The 19,792-nt window shown below is 37.0% G+C and overlaps 1 long non-coding RNA gene across 7 annotated transcripts in view; it reads left to right on the top strand.

The window, feature by feature from the left end:
- Positions 1 to 19,792, top strand: part of LOC138760476 (uncharacterized) — a 139,383-nt gene that overhangs the window by 48,403 nt on the left and 71,188 nt on the right. For all 7 annotated transcript variants that reach the window (XR_011355639.1, XR_011355638.1, XR_011355642.1 and 4 more), the window contains exon 3: positions 517 to 594. This is a non-coding gene — a long non-coding RNA (uncharacterized lncRNA). The remainder of the gene's footprint in view (positions 1 to 516; positions 595 to 19,792) is intronic.

Raw genomic sequence — 19,792 nt, forward strand, 5'->3', positions numbered from 1 at the left:
TCTTTCGTACCTTCCCTCTCCAACTGAATGACATACCCTCTTTTTTTCTGTTGAATAGCTGCTGTGAACTGATGATTGAATTTTAATATGTTAAAGGTTCATTCATTTGTTTTTAAAACTTTCACAGAGAAAGAATTGTTGTTGTGAGTTAATTCAATTTAGAGTGGTTGAAGATAAGAATTCGACACAATTGTATTTACAGTTATATTCACTCTATAAAAATGGGAAAAAAAATGATTTTATATACCTGTAACACATTTAAAAAAAAAACTTCACGAGATGTCTTTAATTTTTTTTCCCATATTTACTGTATTTAGACTAAACATGGCTTCTTTTGATTTGTTATGAACAGCTGTGGAGGAATATTATTATTTTGCTTTAGAGCATAATTGAGTGATCATGGCTAATCCTACTAAATTCCTGAGATGGAAAGTGAAAATCTTAAATCATCTAGTAAAATGAAGGAAAGTGACTTCACAGTTAAACCAATTTAAAGCTGCGATTATATTTTTACAGGAGACTCAGTGATGTTTCACACCTGATGTCGTGGTGGAAAGGGCAGCAATATCATTCTTATTTTCAAGCTAAATCTAGGTATCAATCCTTATTAATCAGAATACTTCTTTTAGTATGCATAATGTTGTTTCAGATTATAACGGTCATTTTGTTATTGTTTCATGGGAATTACATGATAAAATGATGGCTTTTGCAAATTTTTATGATCCCAATGTTGATGATCTGGGGTTTTTTGAAAATGTTTTTACTTCCTTGCTGGATTTAAGTTTATACTCACTTATTCTAGGTGGGGATTTCAACTGTTGGTTGGATCCTATCCTACATCATTCATCTTCTAACCCAGCTATATTAAACAAATCTGCCTCATTAATGCATTATTTCCTATTAGATTATAGTTTTTCAGATGTTTGATGTTTATTTTATCCTACTACTAGAGAGTATTCTTTTTTTTCCAAGTTCATCACACTCACAAATTGATCATTTGTTTATCGATAATCATTTAATTTCATTAACTCATTCTCATGACTATCACATTATTGTAATATCTGAGCACCCCCCTGTAATAATGTAATTGAATCTTCCTAATTTTCCTCATGATAAAAGACATTGGTGTTTTATTTCAGTATTATTATCAAATAAGGACTTTGTTACATTTATGGAAGAACAGATAGTTTTCTTTTTTGATACTAATCTCTCTTCAGGGACCTCTAGTTTAGTTATATGGGATACCTTGAAGACTAGCAAAGAATCATCTGAGTTAATTAGATCAACAATGCACTTGAACTAAAAACACAGATGTATAAAAAAATGGATTGAACTTAAAACTAAAGTTGATCTTTTCTCAACATATCCAGCCAAATGCCAAATTTTCAAATCTAAAAGTCAACTTTACATTCATGGTGATAGATCTGGCCAGTTTTTGGCCAGCCAATTGAGAGGATTTAGTGCTAAACATAATATTATAAAGATTTGTAAAGATAATTGTATTATGACTTCAGTTAATTTGGAGATAAACAATACATTTAAAAGATTCTATTCCAAACTACTCTTCCGAATGTACAAATGATGGTGATTTGATGGAAAATTTCTTAGACAGATTGAATATCCCCAAGAGTTCTTCTAATAGTAAAATTAGTCTGGATGAATCTATTTCGCAAGAGGAAATAACGATTGCTATTTCCTTATTACAACCTGGAAAGGCCCGTGGACCCAAAGGGTTCCCTGTGGAATTTTTCAAATTATTTTCTCAATTGCTCACATCTCATATAAAGGTGGTGTTTGCAGATTCATTTAAACTTTAGATTCATTTAATGAGGCTTGCATATTTTTAATTGCAAAGAAAGGTAAAGGTTCCATTATTGTCACATAATATTACATTTAGAATGTAACATGCATAAATTTTTTTTTAACTTTTGGCTACCGGAAGGCAGACAGAGAGATGCCATTTTGCCCAGCTCCCCTCACAGAAACCTACAGCACATTGTGTACCGAGGCGGTCTCCCCCCACGTACTGACCAATCCTGTGCCTGCTTAGCTTCCGAGATCAGACAATCCCAGGCGTATTCAGGCTATTAGGTAAAGACACAATTAATGTTCGATCTCTGTACTGAATGTCGATGCTAAAAGTTTGGCTAAAACTTTAGCCAATATTATGGAAAACTTTTTACCATCAGTTATTTCTGAAGATAAAACTGGGCTTATTAAAAACTGATATTCTTATTTTAATATATGTTGTTTAATGAACATTGAGTATTTGCCTTCTGGTAAAACTCCTGAGTGTATTCTTTCATTGGATGCTGAAAAAGTGTTTGATTGTATAGAATAGACATTACAATCCTTGAAAAATTTAATTTTGGTTCTGATTTCATTACGTTAAATTATTGTACTCATGGCCATTTACCACAATTCTTATTAATTTGCCACAATCTCAACCTTTCAATCTTCAAGTGGCACTCATTAAGGATGCCTGTTATGCCCTTTATTATTTGATCTAACAATTGAACCTTTGGCAATTGCATTTTGTGAGTGCAGGGACATTTGGGGATATGTAGGAAAGGGACTGAACATAAGGTCTCTTTTTATGCAGACGACCTCTTACTTTACATTTCAAATCCAGTAACCTTCCTCCCCCATATGATGTCATTGCTTTCACAATTTAGTCAATTTTCAGGGTATAAATCAAATGTGCATATAAGTGAACTTCTTCTGTTGAATTTTTCTGCAGCAGTGTGTGATGTTACTCATTTTAAGGTTGTTAAAAATCAGTTTACCTGTTACAATTACAAAGAATTATTTTGCTTTACTTAAACAAATGAAATATTCCCTGACCCAAATGGTCACCTTTGTCTACAACTCTAGTTGGCTGAATAAATTCTTTTAAAATGAATATTTTGTCTTAATTTTTGTATCTTTTTCAATCTGTTCTAATTTTTGTTCTTGATGAAGTGTACCCAAGGATGTTATGATAAGATTGGAAAAAAATTGCAGGAGCATTAGCAGAGATATTTGCATTATTGTTGGGTGGAGAGAGGTACTGGAAGGAGCTTTTATTTTAAAAAAGGACAAGCCAGAAAATTCCACACCAGTGAGATTGACATCAGTTGTAAAATTATTGAAGGGAAGGGATGGACTAATTAGGGATAGTCATCATGATGGCTTCTAGTGTGGCAAATCATGTCTCACAAATTTGATTGAGTGTTTAGAAGAGGTGTACAATGTGGATGTTATCCAGTTGAACTTTAGAAAGGCATTTCTAGCCACAAGGCTAGTCTGCACGTCAGATCACATGGGATCCAGGGTGAACTGGTTAATTGGGTTCAGATTTGTTTTAGAAATGGCTTGATGATAGGAGGTAGAGGTGTGGTAAAGGGTTGTTACTCATGTTGGAGGTCTATGACCAGGGGTGTCACAGGCATCAGGGTTGGGTCCACTATTGTTTGTCATCTATCTCAATCTATCTGGTGCCAGGGTTTGAAATATTGCAGATCGTGTTTACGGCATTTTTAGGTGGGAGGGTGAACAGCCAGATGTCATGGTCCATGTCGGGATCAATGATATGGGTAGGAAGGGTGATGAGGTCCGGCAAAGTGATTTTGGGGAATTAGGCGCTAAGTTGAAAGACAGGACCTCCAGGGTTGTGATCTCATGATTGCTACGTGCCATGTGCTAGTGAGGTTAGAAATAGGATAATGAAGCTTAACACTTGGCTAAAGACATGGTGCAAGAGGGAGGGTTTCAAGTTTCTGAATCACTGGGCTCTCTTCCAGGGAAGATGGACCTGTTCCGATGTGATGGTTAGCATTTGAACTGGAGGCTGACTAATATCATTGCAGGAAGGTTTGCTAGTGGTGCTTCAGGGGACTTCAACTAGATTTTCAGGGGGATGTGAATCAGTGCCAGTGCAAATTAGGGAAGTGGAGGAGGAAAAAAAATGAAGTGAAGATTGCATGTTACACCAGAAGTTAAAGGGTTGTCGGTGGTGGAAATTTTCTGAGGTGCATCTATTTCAATTTCAATGCAAAAAGTATTGTATGGAAGGCAGATGAGCTTAGAGCATGGATAAGCATGTGGAAAAATGACTGCCCATTACTTAAATTTGTTTGCAGGAAGTGCAGGACTACCAATTCAATTCCATTGTTTGAGATGCGATAGAGCTGGGTGGGGTGGGGGGGGAGGGAGCAGAGAATTAAAGAGGGAGGAGTGGCATTGCTCGTCAGACAGGGCAGACCGGAAGACTTGTCTATTGAGGCTACATGGATGGAGCTGAGGAATGGGAAAAACTTGACCACACTTATGGGACTTCCCAATAATCAGTGAGAATGGGAGGAGAAAATCTGTAGTGAGATAGCAGACAGCTGCAGGCAACATAAAATAGTGAAAGTAGAAGATTTTAACTTTCCACATGTTGTCAGGGATTCCCATACTATAAAAGTGCTGGGTGGCTTGGATTTTGTCAATTATGTTTAGGAAAGTTTCCTATGTCAATATATCAAAGTACCAACCAGAGAAAGTGCAATCCTGGATCACCTATTAGGGAACGGGGCAGGACAGGTAACAGATGTATGTGTAGAGGAACATTTTGGGCCCAGTAATCATAATGTCCTTAGTTTCAAGTTAATTATGGAGAAGGATATGTCTGGGCCTCGGGTTGAGATTCTAAATTGGAGAAAGGCCAATTGTGAGGAAATTAGAAAGGTTCTAGAATGCATGGATTGGGTCAGGTTTCCTAGCAAGGATGTGTGGCGTAAGTGGAAGACCTTCAAAGATGAAATTTTGAGAGTACAGTTTGTATGTTCCTGTCAGGATTAAAGGAAAAATTAACAGAAATAGGGAACCTTGGTTTTCAAGTGATATTTGGATTTAATTTGAAAGAAGTGAGATGTGTATAGCAAGTATCGGCAACACGGAGCAAATAAGGTACTTGAGGAGTATTAAAAAATTAAGAAAAAAACTCAAGAAAAAAATCAGGAAGGCTAAAAGAAGACATGAGGTTGCTTTGGCAAGACAATATAAAGGAAAATCTTAAAAGGTTTCTACAGATATATTAAGAGCAAAAGGGCAAAATTGGTTCCCTTGAAGATCAGAGTAGTCGGCTATGCATGGAGCCAGAGGAGATCTTAAATGGTTTTCTTTTGCATCAATATTTACTCAAGAAATTGGCTCAGAGTTGTGGGAAATAAGGAAAACAAGCAATGAGGTAATGAAACCTATACAGGTTAAAGAGGAGCAGGTGCTTGCTGTCATATAGCAAATAAAGCTGGATAAATCTTCAGAGCCTGACATGATATTTCCTTGGACCTTGATGGAGGCTAGTGCAGAATTTGCAGGGCCTCTGGCAGAAATATACTGTGTAATCAGCAAATTTTGTGGACCACCTTTTCAGGATAAAAATGGTGGGGGGTGGGGAGGTTTAACTTTTACACGGATCAAACTTTTGACCCCAGGTCTGGTGCTTCAGGAGGTTGGATAGGGCTGAGTATCCACAGTCAGGAGCTTGGATGAGTGGGTGGCTGGGGCATCGGGAGTTAGGAAGGGTGGGCATCTGGGACGAGGATCCTCACTGGAATTCAGATGGGCGGCCAACTGGTGTAAGGATCCACGGTTGGGTGCTTGGATGGACGGGCAGCTGGGATGAGGATCTGCAATCGGTAGCTCAGATGAGCAGGCAGCCAGGATGTTGGGAACTCTGATTGGTGGGTGGCTGGGGTATTGGGAGCTCCAGTGTTTGGGCAGCCAGGCATCAGGAGCTCCTGTGGGTGGGCTATCAAAGCGAGAGACTGCTGTTGGAGTTCAGATCCGTGGGTGGTCAGGGCCAAAAATAGGGTGATCATCTTTTATATGGGTCAAACATAAAAAACTCAATTTTTTTTAATTTAAATTTTTTATTTTTCACACTATGAACCATACTGACCAAAATACACACAAACATATCCCTCTTGAATATACACAGTGTCATTTTCTCCTCTTTTTCCCCCCTCCCTTCCCTCCCTCCTTCACTCCCCCCTCCCCACTCACTCAATGTTCAACATATATGATACATTAAACCTATTAAACAATGTCATCACACAATGAAAATAAACAAGAAATTTGTGTCTTCTACTTCTACTTCATTTCATATTCTTCTCTGTCATTTTAGGCGGTGGAGGTCCGCGGTAGGACTTCTCTGTTGTGTTCCATGTATGGTTCCCAAATTTGTTTGAATACTGTGATGTTATTTCTTAAATTATATGTTATTTTTTCCAATGGAATACATTTATTCATTTTTATGTACCATTGCTGTATTCTCAGGCTATCTTCTAATTTCCAGGTTGATATAATACATTTTTTTGCTACATCTAAGGCTATCATAATAAATCTTATTTGTGCTCCATCCAAATCGAGTCCAAATTCTTTACTTCTTATATTACTTAGAAGAAAGATCTCTGGACTTTTTGGTACGTTGCATTTTGTGATTTTATTTAATATCTGATTTAAATCTTCCCAAAACTTTTCCACTTTCTCACATGCCCAAATTGCATTTACTGTTATTACTGTTTCCTTCTTGCAGCGAAAACATCTGTCTGATACTGTTGGATCCCATTTATTTAACTTTTGGGGCGTGGTGTATAGCCTGTGTAGCCAATTATATTGTATCATGCGTAACCTCGTGATTATTGTATTTCTCATAGTTCCAGAGCATAGCTTTTCCCATGTTTCATTCTTTATCTTTATGTTTAGATCTTGTTCCCATTTTTGTTTGGGTTTACAGCTTGTTTCCTCGTTCTCTTTCTCTTGCAGTTTGATGTACATGTTTGATATAAATCTTTTAATTATCATTGTGTCTGTAATCACATATTCAAAATTGCTTCCTTCTGGTAACCTCAGCCTGCTTCCCAATTTGTCCTTCAAGTAGGTTTTCAGTTGGTGGTATACAAACATTGTACCATGAGTTATACCATATTTGTACTTCATTTGTTCAAAAGATAATAATTTATTTCCTGAAAAACAATTTTCTATTCTTTTGATCCCTTTTCTCTCCCATTCTCTAAAGAAAAGGTTATCTATTGTGAAAGGGATTAGTTGATTTTGCGTCAATATTAGTTTTGATAGTTAATAATTTGTTTTATTCCTTTCTACGTGAATCTTCTAAATGTTGAACAGATGGTGCAGTACTGGTGAATTCCTATGTTGCACCAGCTTTTCATCCCACTTATATAGTATATGTTCGGGCACCTTCTCCTCTATTTTATCTAGCTCTAATCTGGTCCAATCTGGTTTTTCCCTTGTTTGATAAAAATCTGATAGGTATCTTAATTGTACTGCTCTTTAATAATTCTTAAAGTTTGGTAGCTGTAAGCCCCCTTGTTCAGGGGTGTCAAACTCAAATTCACAGAGGGCCAAAATTAAAAACATGGACTAAGTCGTGGGCCAAACTAAATATTTATTGAAAATTTTCAACAACATCTGTATGTTTTTTCTTCTTTCAACATATGTAATGTTAAAGTTTTTCTTATTAAAATAAATGTTTAATAATAGTTTTGGTTAAACTCTTTCCAGAAGAAGCATTAACACAAATGAGAAATAAAATATAAAATAAAGTTTGCTGTAAAACCAGACTTCTTTTCATCTCCTCCACCTTCTGGAGCTTTTGCTTCTCGTTCAGATCCTTATACCTGTCCTGGTGTTTCGTTTCATAGTGTTGTCATATGTTATATTCTTTAACTACAGACACGCTGGCTCCACACACAAGACAAACAGGTTTGTCTTTTAAAATGATGAACATATAGTCTGCCTCCCACCTGTCTTGAAAGGTCCTGTTTTCTGTCTTTCGTTTGGCCATTTTCGTAAGGGGTTTATTACATGTGAGTTGGGCGACAGGTCGCAGATGCTAATGAAAGTAAAGAGAGGAGGTGGGGGCGATTAGCGGGCTGATGGGCCCGCACCAACGCATTTGCAAAGCATTCTGGGATTTGTAGTATTAGCTGTGCATGCCCTATACTGGCGCGGCGGCCAGTGGGCCAGCTCTAATACATATTTGATATGATTTTGTGGGCCAAATATAATTATATCATGGGCCAAATTTGGCCCGCGAGCCTGACTTTGACATGTCTGCCCTTGTTTGTACCATTCTGTTAATTTATCTAGCGCTATCCTCGGTTTCTCCCCTTTCCATAAGAATTTCCTTATTATTTTCTTTAGCTCCTTGAAGAATTTCTCTGTTAGGTGAATTGGTAATGATTAAAATAGGTATTGTATCCTTGGGAAGATATTCATTTTAATACAATTTACCCTTCCTATCAGTGTTAGTGGTAAGTCTTTCCAATGTTCTAAGTCGTCTTGTAATTTCTTCATTAATGGCTGATAATTTAGTTTGTATAGATGGCCTAGATTATTATCTAGTTGTATACCTAGGTATCAAATTGCTTGTGTTTACCATCTAAATGGTGATTCTTTCTTAAACTTTGTGAAATCCGCATTATTCATTGGCATTGCTTCACTTTTATTTGCATTGACCTTGTACCCTGATACTTCTCCATATTCCTTCAATTTCTTATGTAATTCTTTTATTGATATTTCTGGTTCTGTTAAGTATACTATGATGTCATCTGCAAATAGACTGATTTTATATTCCTTCTCTTTTATTTTTATCCCTCTTATTTTATTTTCTGTTCTTATCAGTTCTGCCAATGGTTCTATAGATAACACGAACAGTGAGGGAGATAGTGGACATCCCTGCCTAGTTGATCTGCTTAATTTAAATTGGTTTGATATATATCCATTTACTGTCACCTTCGCCAATGGTCCCTTATATAATGCTTTAATCCAATTAATATATTTCTCTGGTAAGTTGAACCTCTGTAGTACTTTGAATAAATAATTCCATTCTACTCTGTCAAAGGCTTTCTCTGCGTCTAAAGCAACCGCCACTGTTGGCGTCTTGTTTCCTTGTACTGCATGGATTAAGTTAATGAACTTAAAGATATTGTCCGTTGTTCGTCTTTTCTTAATAAATCCAGTTTGATCTAGTTTTACTATTTTTGGTACACAGTCGGCCAATCTGTTCGCTAATAGTTTAGCTATTATCTTATAATCTGTGTTAAGTAGAGATATTGGTCTATACAATGCTGGTGTTAGTGGGTCTTTCCCCGTCTTTGGTATTAGTGTAATTATTGCTGTTTTGCATGAATCTGGCATGTTTTGTGTTTCTTCAATCTGGTTCATTACTTCCAGGAGAGGAGGAATTAATAAGTCTTTAAATGTTTTATAGAATTCTATTGGGAGTCCATCGTCTCCCTGCATTTTATTGTTCAGTAGTTTTTTTTAATATATCCTCTATTTCCTCTATTTCAAATGGTTTTATTAATTTATTTTGCTCTTCTTCTTGCAATTTCAGTAGTTCAATTTTAGCTAGAAACTCATCTATTTTGTCTTCTTTCCCTTCTTTCTCAGTTTGATATAGTTGCTCGTAGAATTCCTTGAAGTTTTCATTGATCTCCGTTGGGTTATATGTAATTTGTTTGTCCTTTCTCCTTGATGCCAATATCATTCTTTTAGTTTGTTCTGCCAAGGTAGTATTTTGTGCATTTTTTCTCCTAGCTCATAATACTTCTGTTTTGTCTTCATTATGTTCTACTCCACCTTGTATGTTTGTATTTTTTGTCCGCCAATTCTCTTCTTTTTGTTGTATCTTCCCTTCTTGCTAATTCTTTTTCTGTATTTGCTATTTCCCTTTCCAGCTGTTCTATTTCCCGATTGTAGTCCTTCTTCATCTTAGTTACATAACTTATTATCTGCCCTCTGATGAACACTTTCATTGCATCTCATAGTATAAACTTATCTTTCACTGATTCCGTATTTATTTCAAAGTACATTTTAATTTTTTGCTCAATGAATTCTCTAAAATCCTGTCTTTTAAGTAGAATGGAGTTTAATCTCCATCTATACATTCTCAGTGGGATGTCCTCCAGCTCTATTGCTAATAACAGGGGTGAGTGATCCGATAACAATCTAGCTTTATATTCCATTTTCCTAACTCTCCCTTGGATGTGGGCTGACAACAGGAACAGGTTTATCCTTGAGTATGTTTTATGTCTACCTGAATAATATGAGTATTTCTTCTCCTTTGGGTGTTGTCTCCTCCATATATCCAAAAGTTGCATTTCCTGCATCGATTTAACCATAAATTTGGTTACTTTGTTCTTTCTGCTAGTTTTTTTTCCAGTTTTATCCATCTTTGAGTCCAAATTAAGGTTAAAGTCCCCTCCTATCAGTATATTCCCTTGCGTATCTGCAATCTTCAAAAAGATATCTTGCATAAATTTTTGATCCTCTTCATTAGGTGCATATACATTGAGAAAATTCCAAAATTCTGAATATATCTGACACTTTACCATTACATACTTCCCTGCTGGATCTATTATTTCCTCCTCTATTAAAAAACTCAACTTTTGTGTCAAAAAATAGTTGGGGTAAACTATTACACAGTATTGATGATTACATGAGCATATACGGTATATAAAATGTCCTTAGCCACAGGTGTGGTGCTGGAGAATTAGCGGGTTGTTCCATTGTTTCAATAAAGGTCCAAAAAGACTCCCTGGAAATGATAGGCTGGTGAGCTTGACTTTAGTAGTAGATAAACTATTGGAAGGTGCTCTTAGGGATTAGATATACAAATATTTGGATAGCCAGGGAATGATCAGGGATAGCTAACATAGCTTTGTGTGTGGTAGGTCATGTTTAACCAATCTTATAGAGAATTTCGAGGAGGTTACCACGAAAGTTGATGAAAGAAATGCTGTGGATGTTGTCAACATGGACGTAGGTAAGGCCTTTGACAATGTTCCACTGGGAGGTTAATTAGGAAGGGTCGGACACTCAGTATTGATGGTAATGTAATGAAACTACAGGAAAGATATCAATAAAATAGAAAGAGTGCAGAGAAAATTTACTAAGATGTTGCCAAACTTCAGGAACTGAGTTACAGGGAAAGGTTAAGCAGGTTAGGGCTTTATTCTCTGGTGCATGGAATGAAGGGAGATTTGTTGGAGGTATTTAAAATTATGAGGGGTATAGACAGCATAAGTGTAGGTAGGGATTTTCCACTAAGGGTAGGTGAGATACAAACCAGAGGACATGGGTGAAAAGGAAGAAGTTCAGGGGGATATCAGAAGGCTGCATGTTAGGGGGAACATCTTCACAAACAGAGTGGTGTGAGTGTGGAATGAGCTGCCAGCTGAAGTGGTGATGGTCGGCTCAGTTTTAACATTTAAGAGGAATTTGGACAGGTACATGGATGGGAGGGGTTTGGAGGGCTATGGACTGTGTGCAGGTGGGACTAGGCAGATTAATAGTTCAGCACAGAATATAGGGGCTGAAGGGAGTGTTTCTGTGCTGTAATGTTCTATGGTCCTATGACAATGTAGTTAGCAAGGACAAAAAGTTTGTATGTGACACCATATTGTTGGCATCTTGCTTGGTGAAGAAGATTATTTAAGATTATAACAGGATCCAGGTAAACTGGGAAAGTGGGGTAAGAAAAGGCAGATGGAATTTAACTTGGAACAAGTGTGAGGTGTTGCACTTTTGTTGATTAATAACAGCCTTCCACTACTGGCCTTTGTCTTCTATTCCATGGATCCCATGTATCTGCACCTTCTGAATCAGGCTACCATAAGGAACATTGTCAAATGTTTTGCTGGAGTCCATGTAGACAATATCCACTGTTCTACCCTCATCAAGCACTTTACTCACCTCCTCAAAAGTACACAGTCAAATTGATATGACATGATCTGCCCCTGACGAAGCCATGTTGACCATCCTTCAACTGACCATGACTTTTGAAATGTGTATAAATCCTATCCTTTCCAATATTTTCCCAATCACTGATGAATGGCTTACTGGCCTATAACTTCCCTTATTCCCTTGTTGAACAAAAATACAACATTAGCCAATCTCCTTTTGTAGATGTCCTGAATGAAGTGAAGATTAATGTCCATAATGGTGCTGGCCGAGTTCACAACCCACAGTAACCCGCCCTTTCCTGTGCATTGACACCTCTATACCAAACAGTGATGTAACCAGTCAGAATGATCTCCATGGTACACCTGTAGAAATTTGCAAGTCTTTGGTAACATACCAGATTTTTTCAAACTCCTAACAAATTTTAACTACTGGTATAAAACACAAAAGTCTGTAGACACTGTGATTGAAGTATAAATGCTGGATAAAGTCAGCAGATTAAACAGTAAACTTTTATAGAAAAGATAAAGTTACATAACCAATGTTTCAGGCTTGAGCTGTTCATCAAATGTGAGCGGATGCCTGAAAAAGAATTCGATAGTCATTGAGGCAGCTCACCCTGCTCTTCTGATTGATGCCCTTTTGAAGCAGGTGGGAACCTCCAAAGACAGCAGGATGTCTGTGAACATCTAGTTGGTTTGCACAGATTTTCAGTACCCTGCCAGGTACGCCATCAGGGTCTGACACCTTGTGAGGATTCACCCTCGAAAGATGTTCTGACGTTGGACTATGAAACAGGGTTGCAGGGATTTTCACAGGTACAGTTGAACTCTGCTTTTCAAAGTGAGCATAAAATGTGTTCAGCTTGAGGAATGAAGCATTACAGCCATTTATGATGCTAAGTTTCACCTTGTCAAAATGTCCTGCAAGCCCTGCTATAGCTGGCATGTATCTGATTCTATTTCTAACTTCACTCAGAATTGCTTTTTTTTGCTGTTAAGATAGCCTGGTGGTACTTGGTCTTCTTATCAAGTTCTGGATCACCGGTCTTGAACGTCATCAATCTAGCAGGCTGCGAATCCTTTGATTCATCTGTCGTGATCGTGTACTTCGCCAGGAGAAAGAGAGTGAGAGTGTCAAAATCTTCTGTTGTGGCAGTGAGCCAATGAGAATGTCAGAGGAGTGTAGCTGGGTGGTGTTTGGGGAGTTGAAGAATGCAATGTTGTGTCCCGTGAATATTAAAAAAGAAAGTCGACTTCATGATGTGCTGACAGAAACAAGTGCATTCTCTATTTGTTTGTAAACTCTGGTAAATCAGTGATGCTACAAGTGATGACCCTGATGTGATTTGAACATGCAGCCTTCTGATTACAAACCACTTCAAACCATTTACAATAGTCCTTTTCAGGTCTTACGATGCCACCTGAAGACTTTTTTGATCGACAGGAATGGAAAAACTGACAAGGTTGATAGGTTGAAGCCAGCATATATCAATAGTCCATGTTCTGCGATGGAGCCAGAGTCAGAGGCCCAGTCACATCCTTGCCATTTGGACCATACATTGTCTGTCTTGCACTATTGCATGAGGTTGGGTTGAATTGTCAGCCTCCAGGCCATTACATAGAGTGACAGTTCCAATCAGTCACCACCTTGCATGGCTTGGAGGCTGAGTTGGGGGCTGTCATGGTTGCGTACTTATCTTCGCTGAGAGTATAACCCATCAGGATTACCCGTGTGACAGTGAGCCAATGAGAAGGTCAAAGGAGTGTAGCTGGGCAGTGTCTAATGAATAATAAAAAAGAAAGACGACTTCATGGTGTGCTTAAAGAAACCTGTGAGTGTATTCTTTATTTATTTATAAGCTGTGGTAAATCAGTGTCATTACACAACTATGGCTTTTGGTTTCTACGAAAAGGGATACACTCATCTACACAGGTCTTGATGAAGTCAATGACAACAATGGCATATTCATTCAAATCTGAAGATGAATGATTGAATATGGTCCAATTCCTCCGATTGAAGGTAGTCCTGCATATTCCCTTCCGCCTCCCTCGAGCATATCTTCACTGTCTTCACCTCTAGTTCTGTAGTCCTCAAGCTCTGCTCGTATGCTGGGAGTAGAAGTACTGCCAGATGATCAGACATGCCATAGTTCAGGCATGGGATGACATGGTAGATGCTCTTGATGGTGGTGTAACAGTGGTCAAGTATGTTGGCATACTTAGTTGCACAGGTTTTATGTTGATGGTAGCTTATCAGAGACTTCTTTAAGCTGGCCTGGTTGATCGAGAGGGCATCAGGGTGTGCTGTCTCATGGCTGCCAATTCCAATGCTCAATCCCTCCAGTGCCAGCCTGTTGTTAACTTGGAGCAGAATATACTCTGTAACCAGCATGATAGTGGAAAACTCCCTCGGTAGATAGAATGGATGACACTTGAAAGCCATATGTTCCAGGTTGGGGGAGCAGAACTTGGTCAAAAATGTTAAGTTTTTGCACCATGTTGAAGCAAATACCACTGCCTCTATCTTTACCTGATGCTGGTGTCCAAAGTCCATCATGAACATATGTAGACACCATGGCTAAGGAGCTTCTCCAGTATTTTATGTTTTATGATCCCAGTGTCCAGTCTGTGTGGGGGAAGGTGAAGTCCTGGGTCTGTAGCACTGAGTCCAGAATGCATTTATTCAACCATATCTCAGTGAAACATATCACACAGAAAGCCCTGATGCTGTTCTATTGTTGTAATCTTGCTCAGAGTTTGTCAAGTTTATTTTCCAAAGACTATCTTCCAAAGGAAGATAGCTGGGGGTGGAGGCATCAGGGCCCAGCATTTTAGATTTACCTGTAAGCCCCCTTCTGTGTCCACATGGTCAGGCCTTTCTTTAAGATAGCTACTGCCCACCTGGATTGCCTGCAGTTCGAAGTCTGCCATTTCTGTAGATCGATTGTTAATCATCAACACAATGTTACTTACTGCTGTGTCAGTGTGTGTGAGACTGTGGATTCCAGTTGTAGAATAGTAGTTCCAAGTGGTCATATCTGATGGTTCCCACCAGAGCTTCACGCAAAGTTCACACTGCAAGGCGCCATCCTTCTTTCCGATGCCATGTACGCATTTAGGGCCTCACCCCTTCCTCTGACTCCAAGCATAAATTTGCTCCTTTGTCCTTGAGTGCTCCTATTCTCTCCCTAGTCATCCTCTTGTTTTTAAGTATAAAATACCTTGGGATCTTCTTAATTCGTGTTTAACAAGGACATTTCATCGACCCCTTTGGCCTTTCTAATGGTATTCTTGAGCTCTTTTCTGTAATCTTTATGTTCCTCTAGTGCCCTGTCTTGTTGCAGTTTCATTAATCTTACGCAAGTCTCCTTTTCCTTTTTCGATAAAGTTCATGGCTTACTTCGTCATCCAAGGTTCTCTTATCTTGATATTCCTATCCTTCCTTCACACTGGAACATACTGGTCCTGGACTCTTATAATGTGATCCTTATATCAATCCCACATACCTTTTTTAAATATTTTATTTTTGGTTTTTTTTTCCCATAAATCTGCATAGAAAAGCACTCCAATATTAAATTTATATATTTCATATATAAAACTTTTTCTTTACAAAGAAAACAAACAAAACAAAACAACCCATCCTTCCCCTCCCCCTCCCTTTCACATTATAAATCCACACCGTCAGGGCTCACATTTATGTTGATCATCAAAAATTCTCTATGGGAAGTCACTTACATTTATACTCTAGTAGAATCTATTATTGTCCTTTTTATTATTCTATTTATTATTACATTTGGGCCCCTAAATGATCCAAATTTGGCTACCATATCTCAATAAATATGTATATTTGTTATGTAAGTTATATGTAATTTTTCCAGAGGTACGTAACTAATAATTTCCAGCAGTCCATCGTGCTTTATATAGAGGGGAATTGGATTTGCATGCACTTGCAAGACATTTATTAATCACTGCTAAGAATATTTTAACAAATGAAATTTGGAATTTAGTTAATTTATTACTTATTTCAATGAAGTTGCCCAAAAGATAAAGTTCCAGGTTACATGTGAAGGCCACCCCTATTATCCTTGTTAATATTTTAGTAATATCCTGCCAGAAAGGTCTCACCTTCACACACGACCATGTAGCATGTAAAAATGTTCCTATTTCTATCCCACACCTGAAACACTTTTCCAATATTTCAGATTTTGATTTATGCAACTTCTGTGGTGTGAGATACAATTGGTGTAGAAAATTATATTTCACTAATCTGTATCTTGTATTTATAATGAATGTCATGCTAACCAAACACTGATGGGACCAATAGCTTTCCATTATTGCAACACCCAGATCTGACTCCCATCTCTCTCTCTCGATCTCTTTAAACTTGGTTTCGCACTTACATTCTGGAGAGCATTAGTTATAAATTTAGGTGTATTCCCCAGCCAATCATTTGTTATGTTTCAGGTGGAGCCAAACTTGGCCCCCATCTTTCTCTTAGGAATGATTTATTTCTTAATTATTCAAAAGACATGAGATCCCTCCATATAACAATCATCAATATATTTTATTCCTTTGTCATACCATGAATTCAACATTTTTTTACCCAGATTCATAGGTAGCAATACATTTTTAAATCTTCTTTGTCTTTCTTCGTGGACGAAGATTTATGGAGGGGTAAATGTCCACAACAGCTGCAGGCTCATTTGTGGCTGACAAGTCCGATGCGGGACAGGCAGACACGGTTGCAGGGGAAAATTGGTTGGTTGGGGTTGGGTGTTGGGTTTTTCCTCCTTTGCCTTTTGTCACATTTTTAAATAATGGTGCTCTTAGTGATATACCTGCTATTTTTTTTGGAATATATTCATTTATTTCTTGCCATATTCCAATCATACTTATAAATATAGGGTTAGCCATCGTTTTTGCTATTAACAGTATTCTACTTTTAAATAAACTCCTTCACTGTTTCTTCGAGTGAATTCAATCCCATATGGATCCAAGAAGGAGGACAGTCTTCTTCAAAAAAAGAATGATAAAAATCTCGCTTGTGCTCATAAATAGTATTTCTTAGTCTAAGTCCTCCTAATTTATAATCCCATGTTAGCTTTTCCAATGAAATTCTCAGCACTTTGTTATTCCATAGGAATTGCTTTATGTAATTATTCTATAATTTAGAGAAATTTTAGGTAGTGCAAGAGGCAATGATTGAAAAAAATACTGTAATCATGGCATCACCTTCATTTTAATGCAATTTACTCTTCCCACTAGAGTAATCAACAGGTCTTTCCATTTCTGTAAATCTTTCTGTATTTTTTCTAAAAGAGGAGTATAATTACATTTATATTAATTATGGAAATTATTATGTCATTATTCCTAAATATTTGAATCCATTTATCTTCCATTTAAATCTAATACATTTCATAATCAATAGGTAGGATAAAAAATGATGGAGACAGAGGACACCCCTGTCTACTTGATCTGCTCAAGGGAAAAACTGCTGACATCTGATTGTTAGTTTTAACTTTAGCTTGTGGTTTATGATAAAGAGTTGTTATCCCGGTTATACATTTTCTGCCTATGCCAAATTTTTCCAATGTTTTAAATAAGAAAGACAATTCTAATCAATCAAATGCTTTTTCTGTATCTAGACAGATGGTTATACTTGGATTCAATTTTGATTTTGCCACATGTATATTAAAGAGTCCACTTAGACTATTTGAAGAGTGTCTTCCTTTGACAAATCCCTCTTGATCTGTATGTATTCATTTTGGTAGATATTGTCCCGGTCTATTAGCTAATGCTTTTGCCAATATTTTATAATCAGCATTGAGGAGTGATTCAGGTCTATATGATAAAGTTTTTAATGGGTCTCTATGTTTCTTCAGTCACACTGTAATTATAGCAGTTGAGAAAGATTCTAGGTGGTTTTCAGTTCAATACATCCATCATAAGAGGCATCAATAAATCTTTAAATTGTCTGTGGAACTCAGGAGGAAAGCCATCCTCCCTCAGATATTTATTAGCTTGTAAAGTACCCAAGGCTTTCTCAATTTCTTTTCTTGTGAAAGAGGCATCTGAATCAATTTGTTTCTCTATCTTCTAATTTTGGGAGTTCAACATTTGTTAAAAATCTGTCCATCTTATTTTCATCTCCTAATAATCATTTATATAATTTCATATAATATTGTCTAAAATATTACTTATTTCTTTTTTGATTATGTGTTATATTGGAAACTGTTTTTATTGCATTTATCATTCTAGATGACTCTTCTGCCTTTAACTGCCAAGATAAATCTTTGTTCTCCTGTTCTCCTAATTAATAATATTTTTAGTTTGGTTTTTAATATATTTTTTCCATTCTATACATTTGCAATATGTTATATTTCAATATCTTTAAATTTAATTCTCTGTCTATTGTTTTGATGTGATCCTGCTCTCTGATATTCTTTTTCCAATTTCATTATATCTTTCTCGAGACCATCCAGCTCTGTAACATTTTCTCTCAAGAATTTTTTGTGTAAGAAATAATTTGTCCTCATAGATAAGCTTTAAATGTATTCCATACTAAAAAGCTATTATCAGTAGAGGAAAGGTTAGTTTCACAGAATAGTTCTATCAGTCTCTTAATAAACTCACAGAAGTCCTTCCTTTTCAACAAGGTGGCACTGAGACACGATCTGTATACACTTTTTTATTTTTCCATTATTGGAATAGTTAAAGTTAATGGTGAATGATCGGATAGAAGTCTCATCAAATATTCTGTTTTTACCACTCTACTTTTGAACTGGGCAGACATTAAAAATAAATCAATCCTTGTATATGAATCATGTACAGGATAAAGCTGCCTCTATATATCAATCAAATTTAACTCCTTCATAAATGATAGTGTTGTTTTTGTAGTCTTTGCCCTTGTTCTGGCTGATTTATCCAGTATTGGATCTTGAGAGAAATTGACCAGTATATTTTGTCTTCCCTCTGCTGTTTTCAAAAAGATATCTTTCATAAAAGCTTCATCATCATAATTTTGTGCATAGATGTTCATAAAGATCCATGATATTGTGCATAAATTTTACAATGCGCCATTACAAACCTTCCAGCTAGGTCAGTCAGTGTCTCTTCTATTATTACTGGTATACTTTTGTTAATTAGAATCACTACTCCTCTTTCTTTTGAGCCAAATGAAGACAATATTACTTGTCCCACCCATTCTCTTTTTAATTTAGCATGTTCTTATTTGGTAATAATCTTTCTTGTAGAAAGATTGTATCTGCCTTTAATTTTTTTAGGCACACCAAGACCTGTCTCTTTTTCACTTTATCCTAGTAACATTCAGACTAATAAATTTTAACGTTCTATCCATATTGATTTTTTAAACAAATATTGTTTAACAATAAAACCTTTTTGATGATTTAAATAATACAGTGATCTTTCTCCTTTTAAAAAAACACATACAATGTCCCTGCCCTGATGGTGATGTGAACAGGAAACCCCGAAAGCCCGCAGAAAAAGCCCACAAAATCTCCTGAGGAAGAAGAACCCCTCCCTTTTGCACCATCTTTTATAAATACTCCTCACTGGGTGCCATTCTCCCCCTTGGAATGGAGTTTCCACCTTGCTACTACTTTTCCCAAGTTTTCTCTCCTTTCTGAGCTCTCTGTGAATATTTCAATAAAATGTACTTTTCAACAATAAATACAAGACAGTTTTTGAAAAATACAACTTTTACTTAGTCCCATTATAAACATTCTTTTATGTTTAGATTAGCAGGAGATTAACTACATCATATTCCCTAGACTGGTGGAGCGGTCCTCTTCCAGGGGGCCATTGTCTGCAACTGATCGCTGAGCTTCAGGAGGGACACACATGGAGCTGTGAGGGAAGGGTGACACCTGTCAGATCAGCCGAATCATCCCTAGTAATCAATGGGGTGACAGATGTTGGAGCTAGATTACCCTCACACCCCAATTATAAACATTCTTTACAGTCTTCCTCTTTGACACCTTAGCCTTTTCATAGACCTCGCAGGAAGTCTTCCACCTCATTCTTAGTCTTGAAAA

The sequence above is a fragment of the Narcine bancroftii genome, chromosome 4, assembly GCF_036971445.1.
Source record: "Narcine bancroftii isolate sNarBan1 chromosome 4, sNarBan1.hap1, whole genome shotgun sequence".
Taxonomy (NCBI): domain Eukaryota; kingdom Metazoa; phylum Chordata; class Chondrichthyes; order Torpediniformes; family Narcinidae; genus Narcine; species Narcine bancroftii.